The following is an 11,866-nucleotide window of genomic DNA, read 5'->3' on the forward strand; positions in this document are numbered from 1 at the left end:
TCTCAGCTGATTGATGGTTAAAGGGCACTTGGATCTGAAAGCAATGAATGTGTCTAAAACTGTTTGAGAGAATGTTAGCCATCTCAGGTCAGAACTGTGCCGGGGACCACTTTCTAATTTAACAGCACAATCAAGCTCCAGTGTAGGAATGCTCCCAGTGCTATCCCAAGTCACTAGAGCAGATGTACCCACCCTGACCCTGACTCTGGGGCTGCTGAGTAGAGATAGGCCAGGCTGCAGCTTCAGGCTGAATTTGGGGGAGGCAGAGGGAGAGAGATAGCTTCCCTCCTGATATTTTGCTGTGTTGGAATGGTACCCATTTCTTCTCATACTCTCCCACCAGCTGTACACAAACACAGGCTGTTTCCCAGAGAAAGGCAGGGCAAAGTGAAGAGGACTGTGTAACATGCTGGATGCTACAAGTGCCTGTTACATTACAGGATGCCTGAGCAGTATCAGAGAAAGCACTCAGCTGTGCAAAGATGTATTAAGAAGATTTCAACACTCATCAGTTTTCCAAGCCCTACCACTGGGCTATATTCTGTTGAAAACAAGTGGTTGCCATCCTCGTTTGGCCAGACTTCAACTACTGCAGCTACAAGAAAACACATAGCCACCTTTGTCTTCCCATCTGGGTCCCAGCAAAGGGAAAAAGATTTTTTTTTCCTTTTTGCCCTCTGTATGTTCCTTCTGCCTCCTCTTCACTATTTTCTCTTTTCTATGAATCCACAGACCACTTTTGCTTTTCAAGCATTTTGTTTTTTCCTTATTAAGTATTTTTGGAAAATATTATCTCCTGTTCTGTTCTTCTCTATTCTTTCACATTTATTCCTAGTTAATGTTCAATGGACAACACCAGTTAAACACAATGCCAACATTTAAAGATAAACTAATAATCTATATCCCTTGTAGAGAAATTTCTTCAAACTACAAATTACTTCATGCTAATGTAGAAGCTGATAATGGCCAGATGAATCACATATAGGAAGTATCTAGTTTTCTTCTGTCTCTCTTACTGTGGAAAAGTTTTGGAAAATAGGGTTGTCTTATTCCTTGTTAAGGAGTGAGCAGTCCAGATAGTTTCTCACTGAAAATGTCTCAGAAAGGAACCTGGGCCAGGTCTCTGTTAGGCTAAGGAAGAAAGTATTGGAAATCCCAAATGTGTCAAAACCAAAATTAATTGTTTCACCTCATTCAAAATAGAAACAGGCAACTCAAAAATTTCCACCTTTCAAAATAAAGCAAAACCACACATGATTGAACTCCAGGCAGATCCAGAATTCTTCCTCAAGAATTATGTTTGAGAAAGGATAAGAAAAAATATTAGCAATACAAGGCCTTCACACCCTCCTTTTATTTTAAATATATATACTTCTCCAACTGATTTGACTTTTTGCTTTCATTTTTATTCCTCTCTTTGAGTACTCTCAGAAAAAAAAAAACATTAAGCAAAAAGCTGGTTCACTTTTTACATAAGTTCACCGAATTGAGTTTTTACTCACTTCAGTGGACTTAAGTCACATGGAGTTGGCTTAGGTAGTCACACAGGAATTGTGTTCCTCCACCTCCCACTCACTTACAGAGATTTTTGAACATGCCTAATAAATGTAAGGTCCCAGTAGCTAACTGTGTTTCTGTTGAAGTCAGTGGGTTGTTCTCAGGATCATTGGGGCAACACAGAGAGGTTGAAAACCTACTTTGAGCTCTTGAGAGACCATTACCTGAGAGGGTTAAATACAAATACCATTCATCCATCAAGAAATATAGACTACCTATTCAATTTCCTATTGCCTAAAGTCAATTACCAATTCAATCACACTGTATCTTAAATGGGGGAATTTCTAAAAATTGAGTCAGTCAAGTACAAGCACTGGCTGCAGGAAGTTGTTCCTCCATATGGAAACTGAGTAGCAAACTAACAGGACAGACAGACTTTTTACTGGGAGTCAGCTCCCATTCTGTTGAAGTAAATTCATTTTTCCTTGTTTAAGTTTCTCAACTGTTGTTTTTAATGTGATCATGCAACTATAAATCTGTGCTGCTTTCAGTGAGAGTGTGAAATAATGCAAGAGAAGTTAAAGAGGAGTTTATGTTGCAAAAATATTTCTGTTATGGAGTTAATTTCATATCATTTTATTCTTCTCAAACTTATAATTTTCTACTGCTCATACATTTTTATGGCCACAAGTGATTGTTAGCATCATCTAGTCTGACATGCAGCATAGCAAGGGCCAGAGAAGTTCATCCAGTAATTCTTGCATTGATCCCAACAATTTACATTTGGATTAGAGTATATCTTCTACAAAGATAACCAGTCTTCATTTAAAAACTTAAAAGCAATGAAAAAAAATTCTGCTACACCTCCTGGCAGTCTGTCTGAATAGTTAATTGAATGTTAAAAATCCACAATTTATTTCCAATGTGAAATTCATTTTGTGTTAACCTTAGCCACTGGGTATCTTTGCCACAGTGGAGGTCTCCAGTCATCCTCACATTTCCCAGTGCCAAGGAGTTAAGAGTCTAGCAGTTGGGAATTTCTTGTTAAATATTTTTGTCACTCAAAGGTGATTCACTAGAGAATTCACTAGAGAATTAGGCATGATTCATGGCCAAGTACCATCCCTGCAATACCCCATCCTGACAGCTGATCCCTGCAACTCTTCACAGTGGAAAGTACACCCAGTGGGAGCACTTAGCAGAAAGGATGGCAGCTAAGTTCCATAAACCGGGCTCATGTCTTGGAATCACACCTCCAAGCTGAGCAGAGGCCCTGTCACACAGAAAGGCCCGCCCTGGAGAGGCAGCTTATGGCTATTAGCTCCTGACAACATAAACACAACCACAGCATTAACAGATGCTAACCCCAAGGATACACACCAAGGGGCATGGAAAATGTGATCAGAGCAGAGCAGATAATTAATCTGTGCATTAGAAGGCCATGGCACAAGACCCAGTGTCCTGCTTGAGGAAAGGGCTCAGAGGTAAGCAGGGACTTGCAGCCATATTTGTTATTTATAGCTGAAAAATAACTGGGTACTTACAAGCCAAACACTCAGAAAACCAAGTTTCACCCATTCCATCTTCATATCCTTGTTTAATATATGGGTATTTCATCTGCAAAATTATTTTAGATGCTTGCAAAGTGGCCCTAATGTAGCCAGCACTGCTCATCGTCCCTCCCCACCAGTCTGCTGTGGGGCCTGCTGTGCTACTGTCATGCTATTAACATTCCTCCAAAGTCACAGAAATGCTGGGATGTACCTGATGCATTCAGAAACCCAGCAGGTGCCTTCTGCAGGTACTGTGTGTCCATGCAATGCCAGGAAGCAGTCATAAACTTAACACAGTAGTAAACTGTGTAATTTTTAGATAACAGCTACTTACATAAGTACAGAAATTGCTACATTTTATATGTACACATTGTTCACATTCCAATTATGGACCAAGACCCAGTGCATGCAATTAGTATTTAGGAGCAATACATTATTTTTTTTCCCCAGCATGCCACTCTGTGATCTGAAAATGCTGGTCGGTTCCTAAGTTACTTTGCATGTGTCAATGCAATTTCCCCTCAGTCCCAGAAGCTTCTGGAGCACCTAAATAATGTCATGAGGGCCTAATAATTGCGTCCAGGGAGATTCCCCTACAATTTTCATATTTTATTATATGTTTCGCTTATTTAGACGTCAGTATCATTTGGCAAATTGCATCTGGAATACATGGGGAGGCTGAAGTGTAAAAATACGCTCTTGTGCCTCATGGCAGCCCCAGGTGCAAGGTATTGTCCTTTAATGCCATGGAAAGGTTCCAGCTACCTGACACGAGGACAGGGTGCAGCGACGCTGACTGAGTAATTTCCCTCCTTAAGCTTTATTTTCAACACCGAGGCATTTGAGTTGCAAACAGCGACACTTTAATATTTAAAATGGGTGTCGACCCATTCTCGCTGCGGGGAAGGCGAGGCCGCGCGGTTTTACCTCGCTCGCCTCCCCGGGGGTCGGGCTGAGGCTCCGGGAAAGGCACCGCCGGCTCCCAGCGTCACTCGCCCTGCAAGGCACGGCTTCCCCTGCCCGAGGACCGACCGACCTGGGGGATGCACAACGTCCGGGGACAGGGGGGACGGCTGCGAGCGGGACGGGGCGGGGCGGGGGACCCAGCCCTGCCCTTGCCGAAGCGCCGGGAGCGGGGGCAGCGCCGGGGGCCGGAGCCGGCGGCAGGGCAGCGGCAGCGCGGCCGGGAACGGCCGCCGGGGGGCAGCGCGAGATCGCCCAAGCGCCGCCGCCGTCCCCGCCGCCGCCTCGGCTGGGCCCGCACCGCCCCGCTCCTGCCCGGCTCCTGCCCGGCTCCTGCCCGGCTCCTGCCCGGCCCCTGCCCGCACCGCCCCGCTCCTGCCCGGCTCCTGCCCGGCTCCTGCCCGGCTCCTGCCCGGCTCCTGCCCGCACCGCCCGGCTCCTGCCCGCACCGCCCGGCTCCTGCCCGGCTCCTGCCCGCACCGCCCCGCTCCTGCCCGGCTCCTGCCCGGCTCCTGCCCGGCCCCTGCCCGCACCGCCCCGCTCCTGCCCGGCTCCTGCCCGGCTCCTGCCCGGCTCCTGCCCGGCTCCTGCCCGCACCGCCCGGCTCCTGCCCGGCTCCTGCCCGGCTCCTGCCCGCACCGCCCGGCTCCTGCCCGGCTCCTGCCCGCACCGCCCCGCTCCTGCCCGGCTCCTGCCCGGCTCCTGCCCGGCTCCTGCCCGCACCGCCCCGCTCCTGCCCGGCTCCTGCCCGGCTCCTGCCCGGCCCCTGCCCGCACCGCCCGGCTCCTGCCCGGCTCCTGTCCGGCTCCTGCCCGCACCGCCCCGCTCCTGCCCGGCTCCTGCCCGGCCCCTGCCCGCACCACCCGGCTCCTGCCCGCACCGCCCCGCTCCTGCCCGCCCCGCTCCTGCCCGCACCGCCCCGCCACCGCCCGGCTCCGCACTGCAGGGCCCGGTGCCTTCTCGCACCGCCCCGGCTCCTGCCCGCGCCCGTCCCCGCGAGTGCCCGCTCCGGGCAGGCGGCTGCCTCTTCTGCCAGGCAGCCTGCGACAGGATGAGACGAACAATCTTAAGCTGCGCCTGGGGAGGGCTAGGTTGGACATTAGAAGAAATTTCTTTATGGAAAAGGTTGAGTAAACATTGGAATAGGCTGCTCGGGGATGTGGTGGAGTGACCATTCCTGGAGGTGTTTAAGGAAAGACCGGACGTGGCACTCAGTGCCATGGTCCAGTTTGGTGTTCGGTAGCAGGTTGGATTCGATGATCTTGGCGGTCTTTTCCAACCGAATTGATTCCGTGATTCTGCTCCCGCGGGGCACGCCCCAGCAGAAGGCGGCCCCGGCGCCCTCTCCCGAAGCCGCTGGCCCGCCCGAAGCCCGCGTTCCCCAAGCGAGAGGCCGCACGGGGTATTTATTTAAGGAGATTTCACCCAGGAGCTGCTGATCAAAGCTAATGCAAAATAAATGTCTCTCTTTAATAGCCTGATTCCTCGAAGGCCTTGACACTGGAAATTGGGATTTCCCCGTGCCATTAGCACTTAGCAGTAGGCGCTCCAGCCCAGCCAAGAACAAGGGATTAAGAGGTATTTGTCTAAACTAATTTCTCTCTCTATACCAAGTCTATAGAGACTGGTGTTACTCTGCTGGAATTGTGCAACACGGCTAATTGGCTACAAATTTAACAGTGGCAGAGCTCCCACCGCAGGCTGCCGCCGGTTCATTACCGCCGTTCTCCCTTGGAACGTGGGGCACCTGGGCTGGCCCTGCCCTGGGAAATGACCGCCTGGGCATGGGCCGCGCTCCCTGCTCTGCGCAAGGTGAGAGGCCTGTCGTGCCTCCCCGGGGAGCCAGGCTGCCTTGTGCAAAACACGGTCAAAACATTAAAATCGTCATTATCCTAGAAAAGGGATAGATGTAGCACAGGGTCTGCAAAATTTTATTTTTGTGAACGATCATTCAGGATGGAGGTTGACTTTTTTGCACAGATATTATACCACTAGTCATCTCCCTTCCGCTAAAAGGGAGACAAATACTCGTAATATTTGGCTGTGATTCCTGGAAATTCCTCCCTCCAGGCTGTTTTGTACCTTGACTCCATTGTTTGCTTCTTTACTACTTGACCACAAGCTAAAGCCAAAAGTAGTTGGGTTTATATTATGCATGCATCTGACCAAAGGGTCATTAAGGGTACACAGATTTTTGGTTTATTTGTAGGTCAGTCAAAAAGGGTTCCTGGAACTAAGGAAGAAATTCTATGAAAGACCACAGCCTACATCACTGCTGCTGGAGAATGATTCCATGACAACCAGGAGTTTATTTGTCTACCCCAAACCGCACCCCCTTACCCACAGTAGCACCACTAGACTATTCCTTGTCATAGAAGGGGAGGCAGAATTCTCCCAGCAGGACTGTTTAGTAGGCTAAAATGAACTTGTCCACTCCCAAAGGTGCTGATGGAAATCTGAATAGCCATATGAGTCAGTCAGGACCTCAATAACCTAGTCCTTCAGAGCTAACTTCACGAGATGAAACACTGCATCACTGTTGCCTTGAACAGAAAGGTCATCCTGAAGTTTTGATGTCATCCACCTCAGCTGCCCAGGAACCTAGGGAACTGACAAATAAAAGACAGTAAAACAATAGTTTCCCAACACCAGTTCAGATAACATTTTCAGACACTAGATTCACAAACCAGGTTGTGTTTCTGCCTGAGTAATTTTGCTTCTCATCATTCAAGGTCTGTGATTTGTCTATTGAGTTCAGCATCTTAAAATACCTATTCCATATGGTTATGAAACTCCAGCAGCGTCTTATCCAGCCAGGCCAAACTATCAGGACACTGTTGCAAGAGTAGTTGTTTAAAAAACTCTGCAACACAGTTTGTTGAATCTTGGCATGTGCTGTTGAGCACAGTTATCCTATACTAAGAAAAGCCCATGAAAATTCACAGAATGAAATTCCTTCTTTAGTGAGACAGAAGGGAAACACCCAGAATTTCAGCAGAAACAGTTTTACTGAAGGAAGACATAGATCTCCAGCCACTCACTGAGTTGATCTAAACAGCCACAGGAACCAAAGCCCGGCTGGCAATGTTTGCCCTCCCTCTTCCTTATGTACACCCTGATGAAAAGTTAACAAGTGGTGTCTGTTGATGTGGAACACACTATCATCCTGCAACAACAGGATGCATCAATTTTGATCTCAATCTACAAGGTAACAATAAACTGCTGGCCAAGAATCAAACTAATAATATCAGTCCATGCACACACAGAAACAATTCTGTTAAAAATCTGACATCTAAGGTGTTGTTAATCAAACCTTTCAAAGTAGATCTCTCTCATGGCCTTAAAAAAAGTGCTTTCTGAGATGTGCATAGAGAATACCACAAATTCAGTGAGAACACCTTCAATATGAGGTAACAATGGCTAACGGAAGAAGGCATGAAATAAGATGATTATTCAAGATGTTCCACTTCTGTACAAGACATAACTAAAATATCATGATGCTAGGAGCAGGGGTTGTCTGCTGAGGCAGTAAGTACCCCGATAACTTCATCCAGCAGCCAGAGGCCAAGCTGACTAGCCCCCTCTCATTAAGGAGAAGTGCTCCATTCAATGAAGCACTTCAACAGTGGTCTACCTTTGAACGTGCAAATACCCCCATTAAATCTGGTGGATCAGGGCCAAAACTAATTAATTTAGTGATGCTTTGCATCAAAATCTCACTTGCAATACATAGCACTCACAATCAGAAAGGCAGGGGATTAATTAAACTAACTGTTTAGAAAGCTGAGCAGGTTAGGACTGGGTTAGGACTAAAGAGCATAATGATATCCTTAGTGGAAGCCAGAAAAGCAAATGATCGCTGTGAAACTGATAGGAATTTGCTGAGGATTTATTTCTGTTTAGTTTTTTTTGTGAGATAAATGAATTGGGACTGACGAGGCAACCAATTTTGGGTCCAAGAGGCCATGCACTTTTATTTAGATTACTTCTTTCAGCCTGCCCCTACCAACTGGGCTCAACCCAACCTGTATCATTATCAGCAGCTTCATATTACTTCCAGGTATCAAAACAGGCCATGGAAAGCTTTTATCACTTGGGATTAGCCAAAAAAAAAAAAAAAAAAAAAAAAAAAAAAAAAAAGGGGGGGGGGGAAGAATGAAAGGGAAAAAAAAAAAACAAAAAAGCTAACCACTGTAGATTTTGTAGATTTTTCAGACATGTCTTAAATGTGAACTAAGATGCATTCAGACCATGGCTTCACTGTACCTAGCTTAGCAAACAGGCTGGACAAAAAGACATGGCTTTGACAATATGCTGTACTGCAGCAGATTCTGATGGATTACACACCCAAAGAGAATAAGAAAAAAAATTAGTCAAATAGAGTTACTGGAACAATATTTGAGAAAGTAGAACAGTAATTGCAGCACTGCAGGCTCTCTGGCTGAGACTAATTCTCTAAGGCCCTTTGGAGTCTTAGCAGCAGCTCCACCATGACATCCTCTGTGATGTCAATTGAAAGGTGCTGCTTTGCACCCACTGAGGATTTGCCTTTAAATTCACCCAGCTTGTGTCAGGTGACCTCTTACAACCTTTCTGCAACACTGCAAAATCTTCAATGGTTTGGTGCTGCTCAAAACCATTCCATTTTGTAAGAGGAAAGTAAGCAGTGTTTCACCTGCCTGGGAGGACCTTTCACTTCAAGCTGATTAAGGAGGAAACACTGTCACAACCTCAGTTCTTCTAATGTGACAGTCAGTAATGAACGACCGAGGTGACTGATCTTTGCATTCTATGGCCAGTCTATTTCCTATGGGTGTTTCCTGTGACTGTAGGAAATTATGGGCATGTCGTAGTTTAGGAATAGTATTCCCCAATTTAGTGTTTCCACTGTGCACTGCTCACTCGCTTTTCCCTCATCCCCCAGGCACCTTCAGAGGGAGGGGGAGGAGAATTGGAGGCACAAAAAGGTGAAGATCACAGGTTGAGGTAAGAACAATTTACTAGAAACAACAATGAAATAAGAAAACAGCAACACCAACAACAATGGTAACAAGAGTGTTCAAGATAGGTGAACCATTCACCTCTCACATGCCATTGTGCAAGGATTCACCTCTGATTGCTCAAGGCACAGCTGGGTGCTGTAAAAATTAACCCTGTCCTGGCTAGAACCAGGACAGGGCAAAGAAATGAAAGGCTCATGCCAGTCAATGATGAATACTCCAGAGTCAGAGCAACATGAAACCAGCATGTCCATATATGATATTTATTAGCACATATGTGTTAATATAAGGTTCTGTTCTCTATAAAGTGGTAGTCAAGAACTGAACAACTATGGGTTTGGATTATTTTTTACTATCAGGAAATACATTTTGTCTGTATACGAACATTGCATGGATCCTTTTGCAAAAAAAAAAAAAAAAAAGAGAGAAACCCAAAGAGACCTACCAGCATCTTAGCAAAAACAAGTCCAAATTCCTTTTAATTTTAAAACATAATAAACTTTCCTTTGTTCAGACAGGTGAGTCTCTCTGAAACAACTATGCACAGTCCTGTTTAGGAAGTTACAGAGTTTGATAAACTTCTAGAACAGTAAACAATCCAGACTGAACACAAGTTTCTGACATTACACTTGGGAAATGACTACCTCTGCAAACATTAACATCTCCATGCCTAAGCCCTCAGTTCCAACAGTCCTGTACATTCATGCATGGAAGAACCCATAAGAACACAGGCATGCCAGAATGTTTGCAGGATCACTGCCTGTGAAATGTTATTCACAGACACAGTCTCAGGCAAAATCACACCCTCAGTTATTACAACCCTGCCAAAGCCATGGAAAGCCAACGGTTTTCTACTGTGTGAGGAACAATAGAGCTATTCTGGACAAGATTTATTCTGAAAAAGTAGAGGTTGAGGATAGTCATAATTTTCTTTTCAGAGCCCTAAAAGCTGCTGTGCCTGACCATGAAGGTTGCCACAGAACGTGTCAACCCACCAGAAAAGCTAAAGACATAGAAATCAGAAGCTGAAGGTGAAAGCATAAGCTTTCCCTTCTGTATGCCCCCATGGATTATTTCCTTTGCTATGTTTTCTTTGCCACAGATTAAAAAATGAATCCTGGAATCACTGGACTTACAAGCCAGCAAAAGCACTTGATACTGCATTGCAGCCACAGAGGTGCAAAGCAGCCGTCCCTGTCTATGTCCTGGACAGTGATTGTGCTTCTGAGCTGCAGAACCCTCCGTAAAGATTTGTAGAGAGGGCACATGCCTGGGGAGGGAGGGGTCACACACTGTTTGGTTATCAAATTTTCCCCAGCAATGGTGATAGCTCCACAGCACCTCAAAATCCAGTGATAAAGACCTTGTTTTCCCCTTCTGGGAATTACCAGCCAGAGGGATGTGGACCCAAATCACCAGCTGCACTTCAAGGTGTCAGAGACCTGAGAGCAAGGGCCTCCCTGGGTAGATTCTCACCTTGGGGAATTAGAGCCATTTTAGGCAGAACAAAAGCTCTTGGTTTCTTACCCCAGCTCACTCTCCAGGTGACACAATGTATGCTTCTCCTGACATCTACATCTATCCTCATCTTCCCCAGCTCCCTGCCCACAGCGTTCTGTAAACCTTCTTTACTGTCCTGCCAGGCACTGCAGGCTTACCCCCTGCTATCTCTGACAGCCTGAAGCAAGGAGCACACTGCCCCATGCCCACTTGAAGGAGCGAGACTCAAAAAATAAAAAATACAAGGTCACCATGGAACTGCATTAAAAATGCCTCTCTCACACATGATATGCCAGTCAGAGGTTTTTCAGGCTGTGTGGATGACCATACACTGGAACAGATTGCCCAAAGAGGCTGTGGAGTCTCCCTCACTGGAGATATTCCAGAACTGACTGGTCACAATCCTGTGCCATGTGCTCTGGGATGACCCTGCTTGAGCAGGGAGGTTGGACCAGATGATACACCATGCTCCCTTCCAACCTGACCCATTCTGGGATCCTGTGATTCTCTGAGTAGAAGTCAGGTTGCACAGGAAGCACTCTGAGCTCTAAAGAAGCTGCAGAGAGGTACAAAGCCTCCTTTTAAATGTGGTGGAAAAGAAGACAACAAAGGCAAAACTCAGGCTAGATATCTGTGATCTAATAACATCCCACCCATGTCATCAGTAGCACTGAACTTTGCATTGGGAAATTTCATGCCTGAGCAGTGGATTCCAATTGCAGTGAGATTTTCTCTGAGATGAAGACACTTAAAATATCCACTTTTTAATGTTTTAGAGTTTCTCGTGTTTTGGGTGAAATCCCAAACATAGATGACACAATAATTGCAGGTACAAATACATGTTGAGTCCTTTGAGAGGAACAGGGCTGTATCCATTCCATATGCTAACATAATCAGTGACATCCAGTATCATGAAAAACTGTTTACACTGTCAGTAATAATCCTGGAAGAAAGAGTTTTTGAGCTGCTTTTTATTGACACGTACCTCATTCCAGAGATCAGCAAAAATGTAGGCAGTTGACAGAGCCAGCCACAGAGATTTTGTTTTCTCTAAATAAATCTGAATAAACAATAAAAGGTTAAGTGCTCTTTTTTCAAAGCTTGAAACACAAGCAAACAAATTGAGGGTAGAGAACTCAATTATATCAAGCAGAAGCTACTGGCAGTTACACTCAGCAGAGCTGAATAATTTTCAATTACTCTGGGAAGAGAGGTCAACAAAATATGTTCTCCATTCTGTCCATTCCTAAACCCAGACCTCCTAATGTTAGAGTGTCCTTAGGGTAATTCAGTGGGGTTTTCTTCCCAGCAAGCACCCTTTTCTCTACTTTGATATGACAGGTTCTTTCCTTA

At 46.0% G+C, this 11,866-nt stretch overlaps 1 long non-coding RNA gene across 1 annotated transcript; it reads left to right on the forward strand.

Annotated features, from left to right (window-relative positions):
- Window positions 1-8,352: 8,352 nt before the first annotated feature.
- Window positions 8,353-11,596, forward strand: LOC137468281 (uncharacterized). Its single transcript, XR_010995843.1, has 2 exons — window positions 8,353-8,999; window positions 9,952-11,596. It is a non-coding gene; the product is annotated as an uncharacterized lncRNA (long non-coding RNA).
- The last annotated feature ends 270 nt before the right edge of the window (window positions 11,597-11,866 follow it).

This window comes from Anomalospiza imberbis, chromosome 2, assembly GCF_031753505.1.
Source record: "Anomalospiza imberbis isolate Cuckoo-Finch-1a 21T00152 chromosome 2, ASM3175350v1, whole genome shotgun sequence".
NCBI lineage: Eukaryota > Metazoa > Chordata > Aves > Passeriformes > Viduidae > Anomalospiza > Anomalospiza imberbis.